Raw genomic sequence first — 26,461 nt, 5'->3', positions numbered from 1 at the left:
TAGCACTTTACTTTGAATAAACGTATATATTTTTGTAACTCCGACTCTAATTTGATGACCTGATGGAATGGAGAGAGAGAGAGAGAGGCTTTTGCTAGTGATCGCTTTGAGAGAGAGAGAGAGAGAGATTGAGAGAGAGAGAGAGAGAGAGAGAGAGAGAGAGAGAGAGAGAAGAGACTGAGTGTAACCAGTTCGCCTTACGCAATAGCTAAACGCATACCAAATATTAAATACCGGGTGGGCGATGCCCTTCGCTGGTAATAGTTGGTGGCTTAGCGGTGTTCGAACGAGAAAGCCTTTTGTGAGATTGTGGAAAATTGTTAGATTTCGGTTGCTAAGTGAGAGGTAATGAGAAATATCCGTCCGTTAACTGTGGTAATGGGAAGGGAAGGATTTTACTGGACTCAGCATTTTGCACAGAGCAAGATGCCTTGAGGGAGTTAGACTCAGTCTGGCTTGTGTGTGTGAAAGACAATCGAGTGTCTTCTCGCTGAGCGCGTTTGTGTTGCGCCGATGAGATTCGCTTGTTTATGATTGACCAGATTCTGGGTTTTCTTCCGTTGTGAAGGGGTGGGTGTTAAAAAGTGTTTTTTTTTTTATCATTTTGTGAATTGTGGGATTGGTTTAGGATATCACATTTTTTTCCCCATGGGAGCAGAAATTGACGTGTTTTTTTTTTGTTGGTGCATGTTTAGAAGAGACGCATTCGTCTTTTTTGTGTTGATATATGCATGTGTATGAATAGTTTTCATACATGCAAAACTGTGCTTGAATTGCATTTTTTGCTTGGACAAAGAGCGCCCACTTGTTCTTACGCGCTCAGCACAATTTCTGCTAACCGACCCAGCGGGGTATTGCAAGGGGAGGGTAGTAGTGGTCTGCCTCAGGGGGTACTCAAACACTGTTCAGGGGGGGTGTTCTAACGCTCAGAGGAGTGTGAAACTCCTTTTTTTTCTTTTTTTTTTTAGAAAGAGATTTTCTTTCTCTTGAGTGAAGAGAAAAGGAAATGATATACATATGGGATGTGGTGTAAGTTTTCCTTATGCTTTGGAAGGCACAATTATAATGGGGTCACAGTGATTATTTTTTTTTTAATACAGATTTGATTGGTGTTGGAGAGATTACTTTAAAATGGTGTGGAGTGTTGGTGATCGCCCGGTGGTGCTGACTGGTGATGAGTGCTGAGTGATGATGATTGCTGACTGATGTTGTCAGGTGGTGTTGCCTTTGGTGGTGGATGGGTGCCTCATGTTGTATTTGGTGTATACTGGGGGATTGGCAATATTGGTGTATACTGGGGGAATTGCAATATTAATGCCCTTACTTGAGATATTTGCAGGAGAATTATTACTATGGAGAATTATCATTATTATTATTACCTGAGATATTTTACGGGAGGGTTACTTAAGTACAATTATCATGATTTGAGATATTTCATGGGAGATTATTTTATGATTATTACAGATAATTATATCATGGAGAATTATTACAATGAATTATGGGAGAAGTTTTGTGGTTAATTATTTATTAAGTTTCTGTGACTTTGGAGAATGTGTCAGTCGTTCATGGGCGATGAATCTGGCTGAATTTTGGTGAATTGTGCTGAATTTTGCTGAATCTTTGGTGAATGTTGTGCTGAATTTTTGGTGAATGGGCAAGCATTAACATTGGTGATGTTTTTTTATACTAATACTGGTGATTTTTTTATACTAATATGGGTGTTGTAATGCTATCAAGGGTGGTGTTTTTTTTTTAAATTTGGGAGGAACTAACGACACATTTTTTTTTTTTTTTTTTTATGAGTGAGTTCAGCAGATAATTACTTGACATCTACGTGAGTCACGGGGATAGTTAACAGTGCCATTGATTTTTCTTTTTTTGGATGTTAGCCATCGCTGACACAAGTTTTTATCATGGGTGAATTTGAATTTATTTTTCTCTCCAGTTTGTGTGAATTTTTTTTAATGTCTCAATCCGTGACTTAGAGTCATTGTTCGGGAACGTGTTGAAGATTTCAGCTGTTTGAGGCTGCAGAGAGATTTTTGGGAGAAATTTTGCATTTTTTTTTTAAAGCATACGAAATGGCACTACATTTTTTTTCTCTGGATATTTATGTTCCAGAAACTGTGGGTTTCTTGCACAATACCTTTGTTGTATTTGTGACAATTTTGCCAGAGATAGGAAACTTGGCTAAGTTTCTAGTGGCCTATGTCGTAGTGCATATGGAGAAGTCTTTACTTAGACACTTTGAATTTGGAGTTTTGTTATAATGAGTTGTGGCACATTGGTGATTTTTTTTCTAGAATTTCTTGAGCAATTTGCCGAGTTTTTACCCTTTTTCAGCAGTTATACTAAGCAGAGAGTTTATAGTTTTTTACTATAACATTGAGTTATTCTCTGGAGAATTGGAGGTATATTATTTTGGAGATATAATTTGGGATATAATATATTGGAGGTATAATATTTTGGCCATTTGATATTTGCCTATGGTGGTGAGAGCTATGTTTAGTTCAATTATTTTGCAGCCATCTTTGTTGCAAATGGAGACACCCTTTTGAGGAGATATGTTTGGCAATATTTATGAGTGTGTCAGCTAAATGCTTTGAGTGCATTTTTTTGGAGATGGGATTTCATTTTTGATTATCTTGCTTGGAGATTTAATATTTCTTTGGAGACTTGTTTTATTCCACATGGAGTTATTGGGGAAATAGAGGTAAATATTTTTTTATTTGCCGAAACAGAGGTGAATATTTTTTATTGCTGGAGTAGTGGTTTTATTAACACGTGGTTATTGGTGAAATAAGAGGGAATATGGTGTAGTGTGGTTATTAATTAAATGAAGGATATATTTTTATCACTGGGGTGGTATTATTATTAATATGGTGATTTATATATTTATATATATATATGGGGATGGCATTAATCTTTGACGGGTGACCTTTTTTTTGTGGTTATGACTTTTTTCCTGGAGATTTTTCCAGCCAAGAGAAGAGTTCCGTGGTTCTTTCTTTTTGGTTTCGTGACTAATTGGAGGCGAGTGGCATTACTGCATTGTGGTCCTATGGAGATGTGCATTTTTTTGTTCACCAGTGAGTTATTTTTGGAGGCATATAATTGCTGAATTACGAGTTTATTGTAATTTTTTATCCAGAATAGGTGATCATTTTTTTATAATTGGGCAGTATCATGTGAGAGATATGTCTTCGAGACAATCTTTGAGCAGCTTATTCATATCCTGGAGATAATTTAGTGAAATGTGCTTACTTAGTGTCAGTACAGAACCTTTTTTTGAGAATCATGAGTTTCCGAAGTTGGAAGTCTGACTGGACATTTTTATGCTGCAGTTCGAGCACACGTGTCCGCAGGTGGATTTTTTTTGCTGACAAAGCTGTGATGAGTCCGGTGTGATGACTCTCTTCCTCTAGTCGTGATTGCTCAGAATTTTTGTAATATCTGGAAATGTTGACCATAGCATTTCATGAAAACGCACGTGTAAGAGTTTGCTTTTTGGCCGTGTCCGGTCGCTTGAAAAGTTGCGATGGGCAAATTCCGTAACTATGCATATTGCATTTGTTGGGGAAAATGCAGGGTTATGTATATCATGCATATGTTATGTGCTTTGTGATGGGGGAAGTTCACTTCTTATTATCTTTTTTTTTTTTATTTTTTTTTCCTTTTCCTACGAGAGATGTAACTGGGGATTGAGCTTTAAATAGCATTTCTGTTGGGACAGGAGATGTAATTTATAGGGGTTGTGAATTACATAGATGGGCGTTTGACATTAAGTCTCATTGTAATTAATTACATGCGCAGTGAGGGGTTTTTGCTGTTAAACATTGGAGATTTTTACTGATTTTGTGGGTTGTTGAAATATAAGAGCTTGAGAGAACATTTTTCAGTGATAATTTTGGGTCTGGGCTTGTTACATGATTTTTTTTTCTTGGTCTCATTGCCTTTTTTCTTTTTTTTACTTGTGAGAACTTTTGAGTTTGAAATGTGATTGCAGAAGTCCATGGAGTTACTGTGAGTTCTGGATTGTGTGCGTTAGTGCGTGAATTTGGTGAAGTTTTTCTTTTATTGTTGGAGAATTGAGTTAGAGAACTTAATGGGTTTTTTTTTTGTCTTTGCGAGTTGAGATAATGACTTATGATTTAGTGGTCATATTAAATGGAGTTAATTGGGAGACGTTCAGTTAGTATTTCTGAATTTTTGTGGTCATTATCTGATAGAAGTAGTATGTCTTGACTGACATACTTAAACACACCATAATCGTCGTTCCCCGACGCTAGCAAGACGCCCACCAGCCGTGCAGAGATGTTGCTGTCGTTTGCCCAGGGTACTTACAAGAGTTTCTTCGAGTCTACAGAGTTCTACAGTGCTTTTGGGTCTACAGAAGCCGTTGGATGTTTTCCACAGGGAGGCCTTTTGCCTTCCTACAGCTTGCTACAGTCTGTGCAGGAAGTTGCAGACAAAGAGGGATATTCAAGAAGTCCAAAATTAGGGAAAATTTATACGCCCAAGTGTTATTGGAGATGAAGCGTGATAGACATTACTTTATAATGCCAGAGACGTGCAGTTACTTATATTTTTTTTTGAGCCGGCCAATGTGTTTTATATTTATATGAGCTGTTTTATGTGAGCTATGGCTAGGCAGGGGCTAGCCAGGGTAGTGGCCGTGCATGCTGTAAGACAAAAGCAGGCTATGATTAATAATATGTTTAATGTACCATTATAATGTGATGTGCAGATTGATCACTTTTAACTTCCCATGGAGACAGAGTCTGAAGCGATGACCTAAGAATGCTGACATCTCTTTTTGGGTGGTATGATGTTAAAGTTTTTTACTTAAGCATATCAGTGTCGTGAGGCTATTGTTCAAGGTGCCTTTGAAAACTGGCTGCGACCAGTTAATTGGGGTGTTGGCGAAGAGTGGGAATTCGTGTGTGCGTGTACAAACTATGTCCGTTGATAACGGGGAGTTTTAGGCAGAATGGGAGAGACAGCTGCCTTGGGGAGAAAGAGCCTGAATGGTTCTATAATGTATTTTTTGTTTAAGTGATTTTCCAAGCTGTAATGGGTAAGTGTTATCATACTTTAGCCAAAGGGATGGCTTGTTTTGATATTGTAAAGATGTTCCATTTCATTAAATCTTTTGACTTTGTCTTTACAATTGTGTGTGTGCTCACTAGTGTGTTCTGTCTTTTAAACAGGCTGTTCTAGTGAGGGGACCAACTGTCCTAGGGGACCGAGTGTCCTAGGGGACCGAGTGTCCTAGTGAGGGGACTGTATTTTGGAGAAGAGATAATTGGTGTGACTAATTACTGATTAAGACATTTAAATACCGGGGGTTATCTGACTTAGTTGTCTGTGAGACTTGAGCTATTATCATTCCAATAATTATCTTGTAAGAGCATGAATTATTCAACTAATACTTTACTTTGAATAAACGTATGTATTTTTGTAACTCCGACTCTAATTTGATGACCTGATGGAATGGAGAGAGAGAGAGAGAGAGAGAGAGAGAGAGACAGAGAGGGCTTTTGCCAGTGATCGCTTTGAGAGAGAGAGAGAGAGAAGAGACTGAGGGTTACCAGTTTGCCTAACGCTATGACTAAAACGCATACCAAATATTAAATACCGGGGGGCCCTTCGCTGGTAATAAATATATATATATATATATATATATAATATATATATATATATATATTATATATATATATATAGATATATGTATTATATATATATATATATATATATATATATATATATATATATATATATATATATATATATATACATATATATATATATATATATATATATATATATATATACATATATATATATATATTATATATATATAATATATATATATATATATATATATATATATATATATATATATATATATATATATATATATATATATATATATATATATATATATATATATATATATATATATATATATATATATATATATATATATATGTATATAATATATATATATATATATATATATATATAGTTATATATATATATATATATATATATATATATATATAGTATATATATATAATATATATATATATATATATATATATATATATATATCTATATATATATACGTATATATATATATATATATATATATATATATATATATATATATATATATATAATGAGGGATTATGTTGGTCACATTCAGCATCTCTATATATCAATAGGACCGCAATGACTCATTTCATACCCAGGATTCGATCTTTATTGACAGTCTCGAAATGCCAAATAAATGAAAGAAGAAATATATATATATATTTATATATTATATATATATATATATCTATATATATATATATAGATAGATAGATAGATAGATAGATAGATAGATAGATAGATAGATAGATAGATGGTTTCGGAAATACTCTGAAGCTTAATCCACTTTGAACTTTCTTCCCGTTTTACTGATGTTATTTTTTGCAGCAAGACCTTTGCTATTCTGTTATCGTCACCATTGACATTTCTGAGGCATTTGACAGAGTGTGACACAGGACTTTGTTATCCTGACTTACAGCTTGCGCCACTTCTTTTCCTTTCGGTAAACGTATCTCATTACGTTTCACTCACTATTTCTGTGGTTAATGCATTGCTGGTACCGCAACGTTTCTTTTCATAGGGTTGGTTTTAGGGTTATGTAAGTCGACAGTTTGTACCGTCATGTATTTGCTGATGATTTAACTTTGCATAACTAGTCATCATTTCACCCCATCATTATTATTCACAGTAGGTTTTAGAGTGATCTCATCGTCAGCCTGTTCTGATTTCAGGTGGACACCCGAAGGGAATCCCATGATCTATTGAAGTTCAGTCCCTCATCACATAATTATGTTCTGTGCATTGTCAACCTTTTTCAGATCCCTTTCACGAAACCAGACTCACTCGTGTCAATGTTTGGGATGTACACGTTAGTTTTAAATGTATTTGTAAGATAGCACGTAGTTCAGTTTGCTGAATCTTGTAAAAACTGAGTCTGTCAGCTTTGTGTGTTTTTTTTTTCCACCATACCGTCCGATTCCGTCCTAATGTGTAATAATGAATTCTCATTTTTTAATGCGTCTGTCTTAAGACAAAGGCATTTTGTGTGTGTGTCCCTGCTCAGTTTCTCGTCTAGATACTGTCGCTGTGCCTTTGGAGCTGTTTTGAGCCATTATCCTTGAGTGTTGGACAGAGGTCTCTCTTCTTCCGGGTGGTCATGTAACACTTAACGGACCACTATCCCAAATCCTGGTTGTGAAACTCGAGAATCTCGAGGTTGTCCGGTTTAGACACTTCTGTGTCTGGTGTCCAGATTTGGGATCCCCTCCCTGTCTTTGGTTTAACCTGACAACTGATTTCTCCCATCTTTTAAGAAGCGGTTTTGCTGTTTAGTTCACGGTAAAGTCCCATAAAAAAAACTTTTCTCGTTTTTAGAGAGGACCTTTAATCATCAGGAATTGGTTTACTCTTCCCACAGGCCCCATTCACAGCCTGTTTGATATGCTGAATGTTTGGTGTGTAGAAACAGAGCTGCTGTTATTGGAGGGATGGCTTCAAATGGTCGCTGATTTCTGGCAGACAAGTCAAGCCTGGCCTCATCTACATTGTCAACAGTGCTTGAGCTGTCATACATGAGGACCACAAATTTCTCCAGAATATTCAAATCACCATCTTTGATGGTTGGTGGGTACTTGCTGAGTTTGGAAAAAAACTGGTGGCCTCTGGAAAAATGTCCCATGTCTGCAATGCTGTTTTCTTGCCTTTTAAGTCTTAAGGCTGAGACTGCATCACAACCTGTAAATGCATGGATGAATGGTATGCCTTTGGCCTTCTCTTGACCAACATTGTTGTACAGGTTGTGAATGCCAATCCGTCGAATTGCTCTTTCCATGGCCAAATGCAAACCATAGCTGCTGCAGACCTATGTTTTGCAGAGTTAGGAACACACTCAAGCCAATCACAAGAACGTTTATGTCATTGGCTTTGACCATGATTGGCTTGCTCTCCTGCTTGCTTCAGTGTCATGACTTATTTGATGCTGTTTAGCATACTTTTCCTGTGGTTCACTACCTTCAGCTGTAGATCATCACTTTCTTGCATAATCAAGTTTTGCATTATTAAACATGACCCTACAACTCATGGGGTATTTTGCCATGTTTTGCTGCAGTGTTGCCTCTTGCTGCTGCCTTCCTGCAGCCTTGCTGGATCAAGGTTAAGCAACTCTTCACCAATCTCCTGGAACAATGGAAATCTTTATGTACCCATACGCCTGGTAGTATACTTAAAAACAAAAAAGGAGGAGTCTGTGGAGGATGTTTCTAATATTAAGGCATTTTATAGAATAAGTATTTTGGATCATCATAGAATACTGAAGTTTGGATGATCATTTTATAAATGTTTCTTGAGTTTTGGATGATTCAAGTGGAAATTTCAAAATTGTTATAAAAAAGATACTTTTACTTAGATGTATAGAGAAGATGAAACTAGCTTGCTTGGATTACTTAATAGGATTGCCGTTTCATAAAAAAAACTTATGACATCTTGAGGAATTGATGCTAATAATTGTGCATGGAGTACAGGTATGAACTGTAAAATGCAAATAGAATAGTACATTGGGTTACGAACTTTAACTAATATTTCCACTTACAGTATGTCAAAAGCATCATCTTTTGAGGTTTGTCTTTGATTTGAAAATTTTATTTTTTGATTTGGCATTTCATTAAATTTAATACTAATGAAATGCATGATTTGTGTGAAATTGACAGAGAAAAACGTGAGAAGAAGTCTCATTCTAAATCAAGATCTAGATCCAGATCTCCTCGTTCTCGATCCCAGTCTAAGGAAAAGTCTAAGTCAAGGTAAGCTGCTGTTACATGTTAATTATTTTTTTTTATTTACCTCAGTGATTTTTCCCCCCAATTTTAGTTGTAATAGCAGCTATTTTGAGGTTTAGAATGGGTGTTTATATTGTTCTTAGGAGTCTGGTATCCTTTATGCAAGTTAAGTATTGTACCATATCAGAATTTGGTTTAATAGGTACATGTACTTCTCCATTTTAAGAATGTTACCAGTTGATTTCCAGTTACTAAAAGGTCTCTGTTGGATTTCAATATCTTTCCTAAAATCTGAACATTTGTTTTTAAAAATATGTTGAACATTTGTTTATAAAAAAGAAGGTATCTCACATACAGTTGAGGTATGATCTGTACTTGAATAACAAAGCATTAGTTATCCCACTCTAGGAGCCGTAGCAGGTCACCAGACAGGGAGAAAAGCTACAGCAGATCCCGTTCACGAACTCCGAATGGGGATGCTGAAGACAATTAGTTTAGTAGGATTATATGTCTTTGATCAATAGGTATAGGTAGAAGAAGAAATAAGAAAATAAAATCATGATTCAGTATAAAGTTATTTTAATGTAGGAATTCAGTAGCATTAAGTGGTTGAGAAGGTTCTCACATTTTGGAAGGGCATCTTTCATTTGTTAATTATGTTGCTGTGGGTTGTGCTTAAGTACAGGGGTTTTATTTGCTGAAGGTTGTGCTGTTTAATAACGAAGGGCATTTAATATTTACTTTGAATATATATTGGGCATTATTATCCCTCCATTTTATTTGAGAAGCCTAGGCACTGATGACTATTTTTATCATGAGAAGTCAGGGTTGCAAATGTGGAATAAATTCCTGTTATGTCATTTTTTAGTATTCCAAAATTAAAATGCCATATTGGTGATGAACCTTAATAAAATGTTGTAGAATAATGAGTGCTTTCAAGATGTAGAACAATGTTTTCAAGGAAAGTTTGATGCTTTTACCTACTTTTTTTGTTCATTGATTATATAACGAACAGATTACCCAGAATAGTTAAGGTTAAAGTATGATAGTTGTAAATACTTTAGGCCTCTAACTCAAAAGATTTAGTTTTTTAGTTTTGTGAACCTTAGGTTCATTAATGCATTTTGTGGATATCTGATAATGTACACATTAATATGGCTTAAAGAGACACATTTAGAAATAACGGGCTTCTTGCAGGTTTTCTTTTTGGAATTTGTGTATAAATGTGGTATTACATTAATTGCACACAGTTCTGTATACTGGATACCATGTTGTTTATATTGGTACAAATGAAGTAGCTTTTTTGTCCAATCAGTTATCAGTCATGTTTTCATAATGTTAAGAGAATACATCACATTATAGCTTTTGTCCAAGTTTAACTACCCTTAGTTAGTTGCCAAAATGACAAAATTATTTTTTTTTGCTGTATTGAAGCATGATTGAATATAATTTTGAGGTGGAGGTGTGCTGTTTGTTGAACATTTAATAAAAAAACAAAAAAGGAAAAAAATTTTTGATAAATGGTCGAGAGAGTATTTTCATTCATGATTGAAGTGTACAGCTGGAAGTTGGATAGTGTGTGATTTTCAGATAACCAAATAAGCATGTGTATATTGTATTCTTTATACTCTTTGTTTATATAGACTGATGCTCTTGTTTATATAGACTGATGGGCCTCGTTTTATTGTAATTTGTAAGGTAGTCGACTTTTGTCTTGAGGAAACTAGGAACTACATTTCAATATGATTTTGTCAAGGCTATTTGCCTCTTCACAACTATCATTACTACTACAGAATGAAAGTTTCACAATTTGACTGTCTGGGTGGGTAATGTTAATATTTTTTTCTTGAAAATTTGTCACAGTAATAAATGGTTAATGGAGAATGTATGTTATTTATTCACTATTTTGTAATGATGTGAGCCTCTTATTATTATCATTATTATTATCAATGTCTCCTATCAAGAAACAAAACACTCAGAATTGATGTACTTATGATGTTCTTGGAAACTATACTCTGTTTTTTTCCATCTGTCCACCCGCCTGTGGTGATTTTGTATGGTAACACTGCGTCCCGGGCTTTAGATAGTTACGCTGTGTAAGTTTTAGGAAATAACAGGATATCTGGGTGTACATTTGCAACTGAAAAGTGTTTTAATAATTTACTGTATCCGAATTGCACCGTTAATATTCGAAATAGGATATTGTTATTATTGTTAAATGTAAGCTAAATGTAAGTATCGAAAGCCCGGAACGCAGTGTTACCATACAAAAACACCACAGGCGGATGGACAGATGGAAAAAAACAGAGTATAGGAATAAAGAATATACTTGATACACCTCTCTATACTTAAATTGTAATTTGATGCTGAATAGAATTTAGACAATCACTTGTTTTTTTTATCTAACGGATTTTTTCTTTATAAATTATATGTTTTATTATTATACAGATAATTATCTTTTCTGCACCTCTAACTTGTGCCTTTCTGACCACAACTCAAGGAAAGTAATGTTTACTTGCGAGTGTCGTAGCCGGACAACAGATACCCATTTGCCGTTGTTTTCCTGTGTACTAAATGACAAACTTTTCTCTGTTTCTGAAAGGTAGTATTTAGTTTAATATCTGAAAAATGTTTTATTGTAAATTCTTTAGCATTTTAGCCTTGGATTATACACATTTTTATACATTTTTATAATGGAACTTAATTTTCATGAATAATATTCTTGTAGTCATGACTACCAAGGAGCATACATATATCTATTGGATACCCTAAAATGTGGTTCTTTTCTTCCTTCAAGTCTGACTCCTGTGAGTCTGTTGTAGTTCTCAATTATTTATCATTTATATTTTTTTTATTTGGCATGTTCTGTATAGGTTTGTTAGTTATTTCCATAATAGTTTTATTGTTTACTTAGCACATTTTAAATGAAAGACAGCATTTTCCATGTATGACTCTACAAAAATAATCAGTTCCAAGTAACCTTTCATATGATATATATTCATCAGCTTTGAATTTTACAGGTAAGGAAGTTCATGAAGTGTTACGGTTTTTGCAGTGTTCAGTCTCCATTCTTTCAAAAGAACACTGTACTCTTTGGAAGCTTGAATTTCAAGTCAGTGGCCCTCATAGGTTTGTTCCATATGAATTGGGGATTATTCTATGAATATAATACTGAATATAATACTGGATTGTTTTAATCATCCAGCTCAAGAAGACAATTCAATTGGGAATAAACTCTGTCATACAAACAGACTCTTAAGACCTTTCCATTAGGTTGGTGGCTTCTGAGAACACCTACTTGGAACTATCTCAAAACTTGACCTAACATAAATGATCAGATCTAAATTAGGTTTTTTTTTCATCAGGATTTACCTTCAAAGGAAAACATCTGCATGGCCTTGAATATGTTTCTGGACATTTAGTACAAGGAGGGGGTCTAGATTGGATGGCGTGCATCCCCACCCGCAAATATTAAGTAGCCAACATGGTCAGGGGCATTGCATATATCAATTTATAAGCTATAGGTGGGCCATTTTAGAGGGGTTCGTCCGTCATTTAAATGTAGCTTCATAGTAGCCACAGGATATTTTCAGGCCACTTTTATTAAGTCCCTTGCAAAACATTTAGTACATATATGCTGAAGATTACTGTATGGAAATGAAAAAACCTGGAGATTTACCCCAACCAGATAATTCAAACACATGTATGACTTGACTTTGTGCATATAACAATGTGAAGATGCCTTCCAATCCCAATTTATTTTGACTTCCCCTATGGGATACCATAATGATAATGATAATAAAATAAGCACCTCAGTGGCGTGGTTGGTATGGTGTTTGCGTCCCACATCGGTGGTCGCGGGTTCGATTCTCGGCCATTCCATTGAGGAGTGAGAGATGTGTATTTCTGGTGATAAAAGTTCACTCTCGACGTGGTTCGGAAGTCAAGTAAAGCCGTTGGTCCCGTTGCTGAATAACCACTGGTTCCATGCAACGTAAAAGCACCATACAAACAAACATAATGATAATTCCTTATTAACAATGGCCATTAAAAGTAATGTCTTTCAGGCAAATGAAAATGGGTCATTATTAGAAATAATTGCACTCCAGTACTAAAAATACTACTTGTCAATTACAAAAATCATCGTAAATGTCAGTTACAAAATAAAATGTCTTGAACAGCATACAAGACCACACGTTCTCGGCCATTCCATTGAGGAGCGAGAGATGTGTATTTCTGGTGATAGAAGTTCACTCTCGACGTGGTTCGGAAGTCACGTAAAGCCGTTGGTCCCGTTGCTGAATAACCACTTGTTCCATGCAATGTAAAAGCACCATACAAACAAACAAACACCACAAAAATTAAATGGTTCCAAGACAGATACAAGGATAAATTTTTAATATTGAGAGGTTCCTTTTGTGCAGAGTTGAATGCTTGTTGAATATTATTAAAGTAATTAGTGGAGAAGTGTATCTTGCCACTCCACTTTTTCTTCAACCTGCAGACTAAGAGGATGCACCTGTTCTCTCTCTTCCCTGTGTGATTGTTGAATTGAATATAAAATGTAGGCCAGAGGCCAAGCAGAGACACGAGGTCATTCAGGATTGAAACTGATACTTATTGACAGTGGAAGGTTTAAAAGGTATAAGAGGAGGAAAACCTTACAGTTGTACTATGAATCAATTGTTAGGAGAAGGTGCAAAGTACAGGAAAAGGAACGAAAGGGGTTGCAGTCAATGGTCGAAGGAACGCTGCAAAGAACCCCAAGTAATGCCTACAGTGCACAGCATGACGTGTGATGACGGCACTACTCCCCTACGGGGACTTTTTGTTTTATTTTGGATTGTGGATGAGTAGCTTGACATCTGTGTTCTTTGTCTTTTTGTGTGTGTGTGTCCTCTGCCTATATTTTTCTGTCTCCTATGGTCTAGTATTTCTCTTAGATTTTCTGTGTCCCTTGGCCTAGTTTTCTCTTGGAATAGTGAAAAGCGTGACCAATGTTGGTGGGCTGGCCATGGACAACTAGTACTTGGTTGATGTTTTCTCTGTTGGTAGGCAGTTTGTGTGAACATTCAGGGCACTCGAACATGAGGGAGAGATCTGCAATCTTTTCTGTCTCGTGTGTTTGGTTTACGTACTTCAGCCAGAGGCACGTGAGTGGGGAGGTGCTATTTCTCTCTGTTCCCTTATATCTTATGATGTCTAGTAAGCTTTCCTTAGGGAAAGCACTGGAAAAGCGACGTCACACAAGATCCTGTGGTTCTTGGTTAGCTCATGGTTTTGTGGAATGTGAACACCCTTATCTGTGGGTCACAGAGTTCTTTTGCCTACAACAGATTGAGTAAGCTCCTCCCCTGCTGATGGCAGACCAGCACAGGTACTATACTCTGGAGGATTCAGAGGCTACCCATCTTCAGTATACTAATAGAAAGATGCACATGAAGAGGGTTGGATTGTATGCCAGCATCACAGTGATGATGTATATCACATCAGGAAACATATTTTAGAGGAGTATGTCATAGCTAATTGAAGGAGATCAAGGCCACGAAAAGAGGCAGTTGTCTACACATCATAATGATAGCGTCTCCCTACATAAAGCATACAAAGGAATATGGACTTCATCGTCCCTTCTTAAATATTTTGAGAATCCGAAGGGAGAAATGAGTGACAGAACACCTGAATAAGACAGAAATATGGACAACAAAGCCAATCAAAACTGTCAGCTGGAGATAAACATCACACCCTTCGTTACACACTTTGGTAATGCCACTAGCCAGGCAGAAATCATAATAGAACCAGAAATGTGCTAGCTGCCACACACTGAAAGAGTGAGACCTCTGACCAATAGAAATTTATCATTCCCTTGAAGTTATTATTGTTAATAGGGCTTAGTTTTTCCAGACATCTTTTACAATTGTTTCGAAGGGAACACAAACCTACACTTTTATATATGAGTACTTTGCACAAAGTATGCTGCAGATGTCTGCTGACTTGAAAAACAAATGGCTAACAAGGAACCCTATGGGTCACCTGTAACTGAGCTGGGTGAGCTCTCTCATTTTGTTCCAAGCTGTCTTGTGCTAGTTAAGATATGCTTTTGTGTTGTGTTTGTGCCCTTTGTTTACACTGCAGCATCTTGCCCTTCCTTTATGGTGGTTGTATATTGTCCAATGTTTATGTAGTTACTATTATTTTAGATTTTAATACTGAATTAAAATTTTTATTAGTAATTTTTCTCACTCATGTTAGTACTACTGGAGACACTCAACACAGGTGTAATGTGATGATAGGGATCACCCTGACAGAGAAGTTTGGTTGCATTGTCAGGAAAGTGCGTCAGGCAAAGAATGCGTGACGAGTGAGTGATAGTAAGTTGTTGGTAGTGCACATTCCTGATTTGCTCAGATGCGGCCTGCAGTCCTTGGAGAAGCGCAATCTGTCAGCCATTGTTTGTGGGAAAAAAATGTAATGTTGGGCTGATCTGTTGGCATGATATCTTCTTTCCCACCGTAATCCCAACTAGAGGTTGGTTGCCTGATGCGCCTTTCCTTACAACATCGGGCATGGTTTATTATTTGGCAAAGGAGTTTTTACAACCACATGCCCTTGCTGTCATCAACTACAGTTATTGGCGGCGGGCCTCAACTTTGACTAATAAGTCCACTTGCAAGGCAGCAGTTTCCACAGTTATTAGCAGTGGGCCTAGCATTTTACTTAAAAAGTAAGACTGCAAGGCAGCAGTTATCCTTTTAGTCGCCGTTTACGACACACAGGACCTTCAGTGGTGGCATTCTTACACCCCGACCACAGGGTTGAATTATTGAGATGATGTAACAGGCTGCAAGTGTTGGCATGTTGGATTGTTGATAGTTTGCTGGCAGTGCTTGAACATCAAATTTCGTGGATTGAACTTGAGTTTTCATACAGTTGTTCCCTGAATGAATAGTGATGTAAATCACTGCAGCCTAACTGTACTATCATAAGAGTGTTGTTACATAATTTTATCATGATAGATTATTTATACGTTTGTTTTACAAGTTGGGTGATAAGATCACTGACTTAAGTATTTAGGCTATTCTGGTTGTAAGACAATACCTTCAGGTTTAGGTAAGCATAATGGCCATCATAAATACAGCAGAGAATTAAATTATTGATTTGTCTCAGGAGGGTTAGTTACTGATTAGGAAAGTTTATTTTGGATGGCATTGTTTGCAGGACTTTAGGAGTTAAGGTGTGCTGACTGAAGATTTTATAAATAACACTAGCATTAAACAAATCTTACCCAGACTAACACCAAATTCAACACGTGGAGACTTTAATAATTCACATGAAAATGACACCATTTTTGTTGAGTCTCACTGTGTGAATAGAATTCACCAAATGGTATAGCCAAGAGATATTACAACAATTCCTTAAAGAGGAAACTTGAAGGAATTGCTCAGCCTCATCTGTAGTGGACCAAAGTGGCGTCATCTTAGGGTCAGACATCTTCCATTCCGCCACTACTAAGAGATGATGGTAGATGGATTACTATCCCTTAGGAAAAGGCTGAACGTCGTCTTCGAGCTTTTCAAAGTTGAGCAACCAGCTCAGAAGATCCATTTTTTATTTTTTTTATAGTTGTCATTCTGAAGCTACTACAAAATTTGCATTTTGCTCTGAGGATGTTAAGAAAATTCCTGATAATTTTGATAGCTGGGGTGGAGATCCTGATGATTTTGACCTTTTTTTTTCAAAGGTTTCTAGTGTGTTGTCTCCCAAGATTGGTGTGGGTGGATAAATTTTAAGTTTACTTGAGGATATCCTCACAGGTAGGCAGCATCGAGTTAATGTTGATGGGATCTTTAGCAAACTGAGACCTATTGCGTCTGGAGTTCCACTGTTATTTATAGTGCGCACAAGTGATGTGATTGTTGGCCTGGAATAGAAGACTGTTCAATTTGTCAATGACGCAACACTTGTGGGTGTAGTAAAAGTCTCCTCTCTGAGAAATGAAGCTGCTCTTAGTCACAGTTGAGACATGGAGCAGATTAATGAATTGGTGTATTTGTTGGGGGCATGAGGCTGAACTCCAGTAAAACAAAAACACTTGATTTGTGGATCTCATACAGATTTTTCACCACCATCCTCCCTTTCAGATGGAAGGGAGACTGCTGGACAAGTCCATCTTTTGAGAGAAAATGAAACTGTCAGGATGCAAGGTTAGTGATTTTGCCAGATATAGGGCGATTAGATGAGAAACCACCACATCCTGTCTGTAACCTTTAATGTTGTGTGGTGAATGGATTCACTCATGCTGGGCATCAATATTATGCGCCATCAGTTTGAAGGAATTGGGCAGAAAGAGGTTCCATTATGTACTTCTATAGCCCATAAATTCACTAATGGCAACTTTTAGACTGGCTCAGCTCACTGATTCAAGGCGGTTCATGACTTCGTTATGTACTTGGCTTCAAGGAGACGTACTGCCAGCCTCCTCTCTCTCATGATGGCTTTTTATATATTTGCTCATAAATATACCCAGGGGTGCCTGTTTGTTTTAGTTCTTATCTTTTATGATAGTATATTTGTCAGTTATAACTATAATTTTACAAAGAAATATTAAAAAAAATTATTGCATCTTCAATCTCAGTAAATTTACCTAAATATTTTATACTCAGAATTTGTTACTAATTTTAGTTCTTGTCTCTTTGGATATTGTGTGAGTTGTACATAATTATAATTTTACAAAATAATATAAAATTATTTAAATGAAAAAAAAAATGTATAACTTGGTAAAGTTTATGATTGTTTTGTAAAAGAGGCACCACAGTTTGTTGTCAATGTAGTTTTTTTTTTCCTCCAGCTTCTTGTGGAAGGTAGGGAGAATTTTATAGAATTTATTTGTTACTCCTTCTACAATTGCATATCTTCTTTCCCTTGATGTGCATTTTCTTAAATTAGCGGACCTCAAGTTTCCACGACCTGGGGTGCTGTGCATGTTTTTTCAGCCTGGTTGTCAGGGATTAAAATACTCTGTAAATTGGTGGGAGTTTGTTAATTAGAATAAAAGGAACAATAAATGAAATTCTAGTGAAATTTTAATGAAGCATGGGGAAAATAAATGGTATGGGTAGGCACCGAGTTATGATGATGTTAGGCTCTAGCTATACATGCCGAACGTCAAATTTTTATGTAAACTGGTTAGCAGTTCAGTCTTCAGGTGTGTATAGGTTACCTCATACCATAAAACTCCTTTTACCTACAGCAGTTTACCATGGTTTTTGCACCTTGAGTATATTTTTATCCAGTAACTTTATAATTCTTTATACTGTATTCATTTGTTTTAAAATTCAGTAAATTTGCCTCTTTAAATTGTTTTGTTTACTTACCATGAATTATATGTAGCAAGTATTGTGTCATACATGTTGTGCTGTAGACTAGACTCTTTAGTATGTTGTTTTTAAGAAATTTATTAAAGAAATGTTATTAATCTTCTGTTTTATTGTAATCATTTGAGTTCCCAATTCACATTTTAATATCATGAGAACCTTGCACGTGTGAATTACTCCATGTTTACATCTACACTACTGTACATATTAACTTTATATTATATTGTATACTTAAATAGGTGAGAAGACCAACTTATGAACATTTCAAAATACAGAGCCATTTGGAATGTATGCCATGTGTTTTTCAAGTCAGCAGACAGCTGCAGCGAGCTTTGCCATAAGTATTCCATCAATGAAAGCATGGATTCGTATTCCCTTCAGAACAAATGTACAGATATCTTCAAGGGAGTGATGAATTTCTATTGGACAGCAGGTCTCACTCTTTCACTACTTGTCTCTGTGGCAGCTGGGGCATTTCTGGTTCTATTCTGCTTTCTTGCTCGGTAGTGACACTAACAAGGAGTGTAACAAAAGGTATGGTTTCCATCTCTAGCTGACAGTTTTGATTGGCTTTGTTGTCGTAATATCTGTCATATTCAAGGGTATCCTATCTCGTTTCTCTCTTTGGATTCTCAAAATGTTGGAGAATCACTATTTGAAGTATGTGGAACTGGGCTTCTTTATGCAAAATCTGTTTCATTTCTAATCATTCATCCAGTGTCAATTTACAGTCATGGATGTCTTCATAATGTTGAAATATTGCCCCTGGTTGTGTTGTCTTGCAATCCTTTGTCAGAGTGGTAGTATTGCAATATTGGAATATTTAAATGCATATAATACACTGGTCGATTCCTGCTTCACTTGACGGTTGATACTATTCTGCACTACAAGGGTGCTGACCAGGCTTGAGCAACAGTATATGATATTATGATTTGTAGACAATTATCCTTTTCATGGTCTTAATCTCTTTAAATTGGCTACGATGTAATGCTCTAAAATATGTTTCCTGGTAAGATACACATTGTCATTGTAGCGCCTCAGTGGCATGGTCGGTGTGGTGTTGGCGTGCCACCTTGGCCACGAGTTCAATTCTCAGGCATTCCATTGTGGTGTGAGAGATGTGTATTTCTGAATTTGCTGAATAACCACTGGTTCCATGCAACGTAAAAATACCATACAAACAAATATTGTCATTGTGATGCAGGCATGCAATCCAATCCTTTTCATATGCCTCTTTCTATTATACGCTTGCTTCCAGTCCTCCCAGCCAACATGGCAGCTAACCTATCTTCTAAAACAGAGTCCAATCTCTTGAGAACCGCCTGGCATAAAGCCTCAGAAGGATCAGCAAGAGAAGGAGCCGATGACATGGAAGGGAGATGCAGTGAACTGGATGGCAGAGATGACGTCATCAATGGAAGTGACGCCATAAGCGGCGATGACGACACGGCTTCCCCTCGATCCGAACGGGAAGCAGACACCACTGGCAAAGGGATACAGAAGGGCTGACCCCGTGACATCACTAGTGGGGCTGACGCCACGGCTTCCTTCTTACTCGAAGAAGCAGTAATCGTCACTGGCGGAGCAATATAATATGGCTGACATCAGCTACCAAAGAAGACAAGGCCAGGAGGAGGGGGGAGGGCCTGGACAGCATGAGCAGGGTAGTGAGCATCCAAGAAGTGTGTCAGCAAACCCTCTAAGGAGGGTGGACCCCTTTGCCCAAGCATCCCCCAGAGCGCCACCATTTTGGACGCCTTCGAATCTGAAATATAAGACTGATGAAAAAGCCTCCTCCCTTTCAGGAATCAAATTAACTCCGGAGGAAGAAGGGGTGACATTACATAAATCAGCCTGAAGGTCTCCCGATACTTCCAACAACAAATTGATGGAAGAAAAGGAAGGGGACAAAGGCACAACACTAGCATGGAGTGTAACAGCGACAGGAGACAAAGCATCAAGAAGAGGAAAAGAAAAACCCTCCCACGAAAGAAGAGTAGAAACTCTACGATGCTTCCTCTTACTATGAAATAACTTCCACTGCTCTCTAGGCCATGCACGGCATTCTATGCAAGGATTCGTTATTGTACAAACGTAGAATGGCACCCACTACAAGTGACGTGTGGATCAGTCGCAGCCGAAGCCAAAAAACCAGAACACGGAAAACCTGGAGTTCCAGGGCACGCGCGCACACACACACAAATGAAAACGGGCAATGAACCAGGTAAAGGCCGAGAGAGGTCAACCACAACTCTTGTCCAGGCGGTTTTAAGAAAGACTGACGCTGCGGTGTGGGTGCATGGTCCTTGACCACTGTTCACCCAATATAGGCACGTGTTGCCAGATCTCACAAGATTCATTGCTTTCATCTGCAATTTAACCGGATCCAACTAGGCACTAAAAATTATCCTACTGGTAAGACCTCAGGTTTGTAGCTATGAAAAACACAAATTTTCTTAGAAAATTTGTCATATTAATAGCCTCTGTATCCTCCAGAGTATGATACCTCTGCTGGTCTGGGAGCAGCAGGGGAGGAGCTTACTCAATCTGTTGGAGGCAAAAGAACTTTGACCCAAAGACCATAGTGTTCATCTCCCCGAAAACACCATGAGCCAACCTGGAACATTGGAACTTGTATGACTTATCGCTTTTCCAGTGCTCTCCTTAAGGAGAGCTTTGTAGACAACATTGTGGGCAGATGAAAAGTCTGAGATTATTATGTTTGCAAAATAACCTCCCTGGACTGCTGCTCCAGTTTAGCCTGTAAGGGTTTTGTAGGAGGGGAACCCTTAAGGGATCCCCCCTCCAGCCAAAGAACCAGACAAGCTCTCACTAGAGAAGACAGATAAGATAAAGAAGGAGTTCAGACCTCTACTCCTACACTAGTTGCAACTAAGATGACATAAGGGAACACAGAAAAATTGCACCACCCCTCTTGTGTGCCTCACACTAATGAGCCAAACCACACAGATGAGGTAGAAAAGATTGTAGGTATCTTCCTTATGTTAGAGTGCCCTGAATGTTCACACGAACTGAGTGAGAAGAGGGTGCTAGTCCTCCTCTATGCCCCATATAGGGAAGAGAAGGTATGAACTTGTCTTATTCCTTGAATGTGTGTTATCTGGAGAAGCATGCATAGAACAAACAGGTTGAGTAGCTTGTGCAACCTGTTTGCTCTGTGCCTGCTGGGCCTACCAACAGAGAAGACATCAGCCAACCAAGTAGTTGTCCATGGCCAGCACCAATATTGGTCATGCTCCTTGATTCTAAGGGATGCAATGACTCCTGTAACCTCCTACCAGTCTGGTGAAAAGAAGTGATATGGGCCTGGATCTGGGAGCCCTGAAAAATTAGGTACTCGAGTAGAAACATTGTCAGAGAAACGATGACATTTCTTGTAGGCATTATCAAGTTGGTAGGCAGCTTTTTTCTGGTTATTAGTAAAAACCAGGTTTGGCAAAAAGCCCTACAACTGCCTTCTATCCTTGTCAGGAGATAAGAAACAGAGGGCAATCATTCTATGTTATTTAAAACAGTTGATTGGTGTTTTTGTGTATGTAATTAATTTCATTTGATTCCAGAGTGTACTTCGGCCCTGATACGCTAGGAAAGGAAGAGATAAACATTCAATCCACATTCACGCTTCTTACAAGGACATAACAAGCTTACATGCTTGGATGAGACATGGAGTACCCAGTCAGGACCCAGTAATTACACAACTTATTGAGCAGCCACCACTGATCCCAAGAACATGTCCTGGGACTTGTGGGTGACACCCCTAAGGTAGAATGAGGTAAAGGTAGTCTGGCTTTGCACTCATTACCTGAAACACTGAAAAGTTCTTCCAAAAGGTAAATGATGGGCCATGCCAAAACTTTGCATACCCTTGAGTGGGAAAGGAGACCAGACTCCCTGAGAAACAAATTTGTGAGCCTGGTTGATGAACTTACAAAGGAAAGGGTGTGCCTAGACGACAACTTGTGCCAACCTGTACTTATGAAAAACCTCTTACACTCACTATTCCAAATGCTGAACAAAATAAGGAATGCCATATGATTCCCCAACCCCTCTTTGCTGAGGCTCAAGTTGAAAGACAGTTAATGTTAAATCTCAGTCTGATGAACATAATGCAGGTTTGTGGGTAGGCCAAACAACACTTCATAACTTAACCACCACACATCTACTCTCGATTGTCTTTCTATCGTTGAATGACTTCATAGGTCCCTGTGCTTGGCTTTTGGCTTAAACTCTATACAGTGGTACCTCGAGAAAGGCTCAACTTACGAAAAACTCGAGATACGAAAGCTGACACGAAAAATTTTACTGTTCTACATACGAAAAGTTTTCAAGATACGAAAGGTTTCTGAAAGTCCGAGATTCGCCCGATAACAATTTTGAAACTAGCGCCGCCATCATAGTTCTAGTAGACTAGCCACCATCCTCCTGCTCTCCCATTGGTTCCTGATGCTAGCCAAGCCATGAGATCCTTCTCTCCTATTGGACAGCATCCCTCCCATCATGCATCTTACGTAGTGGAGTGCCTTCGCTCAGCCACTTCGCACCCGAAGCTTTATCATAAGCATGCGGCATTCGTTCGGTCCAACGATTTTGTTTAGTATCGTAAATTCGTTAGTGATTTCGTTGTGCTACTTTATCGTGTTGTGAGAACCTAATTAGTTTACGTACTACATACGTAAATTAATTACATATAGTCATGGGTCCCAAGAAAGTTGCTGAAGTTCACAGAAAGAAGAGAATGCTTTCTATGGAGACAAAGATGGAGATAATAAAAAAGTATGAAGCTGGCTTGCGGTTGAGTGTGATCGCTAAGGAATACGGCCGAAATCCGTCGACGATAGGCACCATCCTTAAGCAGAAAGAAGCCATCAAAGCAGCTACACCTTCCAAGGGCGTGACTATTTTGTCCAACAAGAGGAGCCATGTGCATAATTGCATAATGAAATGGAAAGGCTGCTTCTTGTATGGATCGAGGACCAAGAAATCGATGGCGATACGATAACCGAGATGGTAATCTGCCAGAAGACCAGCACTATTTTCGGCGATTTGATTGCCCAAGCCGAAGACGACGGCGGAGAGGGGACATCAATGGCAAACCCCAGAGTTCAAGGCTTCTCATGGGTGGTTCAAAAAATTCCGTAAACGGACTGGCATCCATTCGGTGGTGAAGAAATTGAAATTACTTAAAAGTATAAAAAAGTAAAAGAAATGTAAAAATAAAAAAAAAAAATAAAAAAATTTTATTTTAAGTTTTTGTAAAGTTAAGTGTTACAACAGTTTTGTTAATGTGTAGAGTTTAGTTTGCTTTTCTGACATTTTTTTATGTGTTTCGTAAAGTTAAGTGTACATATCTGCCGTTTGTCGTCCTCCTCCTCTGCCGCCACTTTCGGAGATAGCCTCACTCGAAAGGTAAGCTTCCACATTTTACGTTACAGTAATAATATTTCTTGTACACTAATATATACTTTGTAGTATTTCATTGTTTATAGGTCAATTTACCTTTATTATGAAATTTACTGGTGTGTTTTTTGGAGGGCTTGGAACGGATTAGCCATTTTACATGTAAATGTCCAAGATATGAAAACCTCAATGATACGAAAGGCACCTCGGAACGGATTAATTTCGTATCTCGAGGTACTACTGTATATATTCCATTCCATTCCAAAAGGCACAATAAATAAATTTTTAAAAATCAGTCATATAAAGCAAAGGGCAAGAACTAGCTAAAAAGAAAATGGCAGTGGGTTATACACAAAAATTTCAGCCACAAAAAGAATGGAGTGGTGAGCATGAGGCAGGGAAGGGGTTACCCCTTGTCTCCCCTCCATCTCTACCATTGTCACTACTTTGTTACCAAGATTCAACATTTGTTCCAGCTTAGCCTCCAGGATACTTTTTTTTTATGAAAGGTAATGGATATATTCCCATAGGTACAAAATCAATTTACCAAACCAAAACAGGCTGACTGTAGTATTTAAAAAAAATACCAAAAAGATAGTTCGTGTGATATTAAAACTTTTATTTCTTAATATTACAAATATTGGCATTTTCTACATTAAAAATTGTTCCTTTTTCTACTCCACTGGACAATTACGGACCATGTCAACTATTACATTAAAAAACATTACTTACAGATAAAGACAGTTTTACAGGTTTTTTGCTACATTAGGCTATGTGAACGGATAGGGTGGGTAACCAATTTTTTTTTTTTAATGGAGGTGGCAGGAACAATTTATGCCCCATGGTAATGCAAACTGAAAGCAGAAATATTTCAAAACCTACACAATGGAATGTCATCAAAATCTAAAATAGCAGTACTCAAAATACCTAAATTGCATATACGTAATTGTATTACTGTCACAATACTTCATGCCTTCCACAATACATTTAGTAAAATTAAATACTGTACCAAAAAGGTTCTTTCTAGATTAAATAACATATATTTGTAAGCAAAGTCTGAATGTGAAAATTAAAGTTTTACGTAATGTGCTTAAAACTTTTGATAAATTAATTAAAATCACTAGAATACACTAAAAAGGAAAATCCTAAAATAAAGCACATGACTCCAAAGTCCCAGCGCACAATTCTTACAAAGTACAAAAAAAAAAATGTATCAAAATGAGAATTTCACATTTACTTCAACAGGTTATTATTATTAATAGGGATTAGTTTTTCCAGACCTCTGAGTCTCAAGTAGACTCTTTTTGGGCTGATCAACAGGTACTCTATGGTATTTTCCGTTTACAAATGGTTAATGAAGTGAACCTTTATTACTCGGTAGTTTAAACAGACACCAAATATATCAATATCAATGCCATCTAGTGAATATATACTACATGAAGGATTTGTTTTACTAAAAATTTATAAATTATAGCATTCTGGAAAAATAAACATGAAACATTTCTTGAAACATTTCTTTACAAGTTTTGCAGTCCATTGAACTACTGTCATAAATGGTTCTTTTCATTTTTTAACTTTTCATTTTTTAAATGTTTTAATTATTAACAATTTAGCCACTTCCTCTCTAGCCTGAAACATTAATCTATTTAGGTCTGGTAGACTGTCTTCATAAAACCAAGTTCCCACAGATAACCAGATTTGTCTCTCGAGTCAATATCTAACCCCACAGTGAAGCTGTACTTAATTTTTATTTACATTAATTTGATTAAAGTTTTTGTGATTATCTTAATTTTAGATAGAATGCAATTACCAGTTTCCTATTAGCACATATTATTTATTGGGTCATGGATAAACAAAATGTCACAGCTTCATTAAATATTTAGCTTGCTTTAATTAATGTACCTCACTTTAAATTCATATAAATTCAAAATTTGTAAATAGTATTAACCGAAAAAAAATTAATTATTTTCTAAAATGCTCAGGTACATTTTAAACTTGGGTTATAACTCAGTGAAGTACCATAGCAAGTCATTAATTAATAGAAGATCATCTAACATTTACACACAAACACCTAATTATATACAGTTCAACATTCATCAAAAACAGATAAGAGTATATTTCTATAAATTCAAACACATGAGAAAACTTCCATACATATCTGCTTCACACAAATTTGTATCTCATTAGGTACATAGAACACTGCTTATATTTTAAGTACAAAAATCTTTTAGCAATCAATAGCACAAAAGGCAAAATAAAACCTATGTTGACCAACACGATAAACCAAACATACAACCTTAATTTTTCCCATAATTACTGTACAAAAAAACTAACTATTCAAACCAGCTGCTGGAATGTCATCTAATACCAAACTGTCAAAACAGAAAACCAGCAGTGACTGAACTCAAAATTCAGTTGGGATACAAATTCTGTACATTGTACAGTATTCCCTGCATCAAAATATTTTACATTGTATTCCCTGCATTAAAAATTTTCACACTTTAGATATATTCTTATATATACATGAGTTTAGGATGCAGCTGAGGATGAAGAATCCTGCCTAAAGCACAAACAAAGAAAACTTGCATTCAGTACTATTCTTTGCTAAAAATGTTAGAGTTATGGTAATGATTACTACTGTTGGCAGTAGGTGGTAACTAAGATTGCACTTAGAACAAAAGGTTTTTGTTTTAACTCTAAGCACCAAATGTCTCGCCAAAAATAAAGCCGATTCACCAAGAAACGCTCCCTTATGAGAAAACAAACTATGAAAACTAACTATACAATTTACATAATCTAAGA

The 26,461-nt window shown here is 36.9% G+C and overlaps 1 protein-coding gene across 1 annotated transcript in view; it reads right to left on the bottom strand.

Moving 5' to 3' along the window:
• Positions 1-24,263: 24,263 nt before the first annotated feature.
• Positions 24,264-26,461, bottom strand: part of LOC135207771 (serine-arginine protein 55-like) — a 39,478-nt gene continuing 37,280 nt past the window's right edge. The window contains exon 7 of the mRNA XM_064239595.1: positions 24,264-26,461. This exon is cut by the window's right edge and continues 1,020 nt beyond it. The gene's annotated coding sequence lies outside the window, so the exon portion shown is untranslated.

The sequence above is a fragment of the Macrobrachium nipponense genome, chromosome 34 (genome assembly GCF_015104395.2).
Source record: "Macrobrachium nipponense isolate FS-2020 chromosome 34, ASM1510439v2, whole genome shotgun sequence".
NCBI classification, from domain to species: Eukaryota; Metazoa; Arthropoda; class Malacostraca; order Decapoda; family Palaemonidae; genus Macrobrachium; species Macrobrachium nipponense.
Note: the sequence above shows the minus strand (reverse complement) of the source record. Positions and strands in the feature narration are given on the sequence as shown.